The following is a 3,653-nucleotide window of genomic DNA, read 5'->3' on the forward strand; positions in this document are numbered from 1 at the left end:
CTCACTTTTCACAAACCTTATCACTTTCTGTACTCATTACTTTGTTCTTCCATCCTAAGAAGCCACCTGTAAGTCAGCTTTACTTCCTTTTCCCTTCACAAAATTCAATTCTATTCCCCATACCTTCTTTACCGAAAACACAGTTCCTACTTACATTAGGAAAGCAAGAATTGACTTTGGGTTTTTTTGTTTTTCTTTTTGTTTTGTTTTGTTTTGTTTTTTGACAAGTTCGTCCATTTTTAATACTGAATCAAAAGAAGCTGTTTTTGACCTACCAAAATGCCCGTCCCTTTTTACTGAGATTAACATATTTCAGAATTTTAAGTAAACAGTTGCTGTAACTGGGTAAAGTTGCCCCAGGTCCATCCTCCAGGAACTGTCGACATTATCGGTAGTGCCACCCAGCCTTTGAGGGGGATATCAGCCTGGATCTGCTCTGTAATTATTGCAGAGCTCCAATTTGCTTTAGCTGTGTCAACAGTTCCCCTCTCTCATGCATATTTACTAGATCGGTGGATCCACCTATGCACTCTTTACCGATGAAGACCCGAGGTACCATTCTGGCTCCTGTGAGCTGTTGCAAGTAATCTTGAATCTCATTGGTGTCACCGTTGGCTGTGATGTTGACAAATTCCAAATGCCCTTGTTTGAAGGGCAGTTGGCTGAGGAGCTCCTGAGTCCTTCTGCCGTAGGGGCAGGTGGGCTTGATGAACACAACCACCTTCCCAGACTGGATCTTGCTGTTCATGAATGCTTGGGCCATGCTGCCTCCCCCGGGAGGACACCTCGACTGCCAAGAACTGACTATTATATTAGCATTTCTCAGATTGGTGAGCATAGATACCAATGGTAATTTCTAAAGCCTTTGCTTTCTTAGAGAGAACATTTTTGGATGGCATCAAACAAAATGAGGGCAAAATGAGGACTGTACCCCGGGAGGCGGCATCTCAGATAGCTCTGAGAGACTGCTTCAAAGCGGCAGTGGGGAAGGTCAATATAGAAGGTTTTGGTGATTGGGAAGTTCGATAACATGAAGTACTTATTGTACAAAAGGTTTTTTGTTAGCCATGAGGATATGGTGTCACCATAAAAGGATTTAGTGCTTCTCTAGATAGGAGGAGATGCAATGATTGAGACCATAAAATCTGTTCCTAGAAACATTAGGAAAAAAAAAACCAACTATCTAAAGACCTGGCTCACCAGATTCCCTGGAGCATGGAGTGCCTCACTCCACAGTTGTTGAAGGTCAACAGCTATAGCAGCATGGGGTTCAGTCTCCATAGAGGCAGATGGCAAATGCCTTTGTTGCTCACTCACTGGCATTGCTCTTGATAAATGCCACTTGTAGCTGACAGGTGTTTGCTATGACCAGTGTGTTCTCTTAACAAAATGTTAGCTTTGCTCTGTTAGTTGGCAACTGTTTGTTGCCTTCTTCAATCTGTACTCCGAGGTCAGACTTGCCTGTTACTCCAGGTATCTCTTGACTTCCTACTTTGGCATTCCAGTCCCCTATGGTGAAAAGGACATCTTTTTTTTTTTTTGGTGTTAGTTCTCTGAAATCTGTAGGTCTTCATAGAAATGTTCAACTTCAGCTTCTTTGGCATTAGTGCTTGGGGCATAGACTTGGATTACTGTGATATTGAATGGTTTGCCTTGGAAACAAACAGAGATCATTGTGTCGCTTTTGAGATTGCATCCAGGTAGTGCATTTTGGGCTCTTTTGTTGACTATGATAGCTACTCCATTTCTTCTAAGGGATTCTTGCCCACAGTGATAAATATGATGGTCACCTGAATTAAATTCACCCATTCTGGCCCATTTTAGGTCACTGATTCCTAGAAAGTTGATGTTCACTCTTGCCATCTCCTGTTTGACCACTTCCAATCTACCTTGATTCATGGACCTAATATTCCAGTTTCCTACACAATACTTTTCTTTACAGCATCGGACTTTACTTCCACCACCAGAGACATCCATAATTGGGTGTTGTTTTTGCTTTGGCTCAGCCTCTTCACACCTTTGGAGGTATATCTCTGCTCTCTTCCAGTAGCACACTGGGCATCTACCAACCTGGGGAGTTCATCTTTCAGTGTCATATCTTTCTGCCTTTTCATAGTGTTGGTGCTAGCAAAGTAATGCTCAAAATTCTCCAAGCTAGGCTTCCACAGTGCATGAACCAAGAACTTCCAGACTTACAAGCTGGATTTAGAAAAGGCAGAGGAGCCAGAGATCAAATTGCTAACATCCAAAAAGCAAGAGAATGTCAGAAAAACATCTACTTCTGCGTCACTGACTACACTAAAGCCTTTTACTGTGTGGATCACAACAAATTTTGGAAAATTCTTAAAGAGATGGGAATACCAGACCACCTTACCTGCTTCCTGAGAAAGATGTAGGCAGGTCAAGAAGCAACAGTTAAAATGAAACATGGAACAATGGACTGGTTCCAAATTGAGAAAGGAGTACAAAGGAGTATGTCAAGGCTGTCTATTGTCACTCTGCTTATTTTCCTTAGCTTCAGAGTACATCATGCAAAATACCAGGCTGGATGAAGCACAAGCTGGAATCAAGATTGCTGGAAGAAACATCAATAAGTGACACCACCCTTATGGCAGAAAGTGCAGAGAGATTAAAGTGAAAGAGTAAAAAGCTGGCTTAAAATTCAACATTAAAAAAAAAAATTCAGCATTCAAAAACTAAGATCATGGCATCCGGTCCCATCACTTCATGGCAAATAGATGGGGAAACAATGGAAACTGTGAGAGACTTTATTTTCTTAGGCTCCAGAATCACTGCAGAAGGTGACTGCAGCCATGAAATTAAAAGACACTTGCTCCTTGGAAGAAAAACTATGACCAAAATAGACAGCATATTAAAAAGAAGAGACACTACTTTGCCCACAAAGTTTGTCTAATCAAAGCTATGGTTTTTCCAGTACTCATGTATGGATGTGAGATTTGGGCCATAAAGAAGGCTGAGTCTTGAAGAATTGATGCTTTTGAGTGATGGTGTTAGAGAAGACTCTTGAGAGTCCCTAGGACAGCAAGGAGACCAAACCAGTCAATCTTAAAGCAGATCAACCTGGAATATTCATTGGAAGGCCTGAAGCTGAAGCTTCAATATTTTGGCCACCTGATGCAAAGAACTGACTCATAAGAAAAGACCCTGATGCTGGGAAAGACTGAAGGCAGGAGGAGAAGGGGGCAGAGGATGAGATGGTTGGATAGCATCACTGACTTAATGGACATGAGTTTGAGCAAGCTCTGGGAGATGGTGAAGGACAGGGAAGCCTGGTGTGCTGCAGTCCACGGGGTCGCAAAGAATCGGACACAACTTGAGCAACTGAACAACAACTCAAGAAGAGGAAGCAGAAGAGACAGATAAGGACACTCTCCCCCTCCCCACTTCTCCTTTTATTATAAAACTGTAGCCCACTAATTACTCTGGGCGGCACCCTCTCCCCCTCTGCTTGTAATCCTCACAAGTGTCCTATCTTTTTTTTTTTTTTTTTTCAGTCAGCACAGGCTGCCATAGAAAGATGGTATAGATGTCTAGAGACACAGAAAGGATCTTGTTGCTAGCGCAGGAGACAGGGTAGGTGGTATGTTAGAAGGAAGAAATTTTACTGTCTGAGTGCTGCTCACGGGATCTGA

The 3,653-nt window shown here is 42.5% G+C and overlaps 1 pseudogene; it reads right to left on the minus strand.

The window, feature by feature from the left end:
* Positions 1-412: 412 nt before the first annotated feature.
* Positions 413-763, minus strand: LOC136161641 (glutaredoxin-1 pseudogene; annotated as a pseudogene).
* Positions 764-3,653: the final 2,890 nt, after the last annotated feature.

This window comes from Muntiacus reevesi, chromosome 2, assembly GCF_963930625.1.
Source record: "Muntiacus reevesi chromosome 2, mMunRee1.1, whole genome shotgun sequence".
NCBI lineage: Eukaryota > Metazoa > Chordata > Mammalia > Artiodactyla > Cervidae > Muntiacus > Muntiacus reevesi.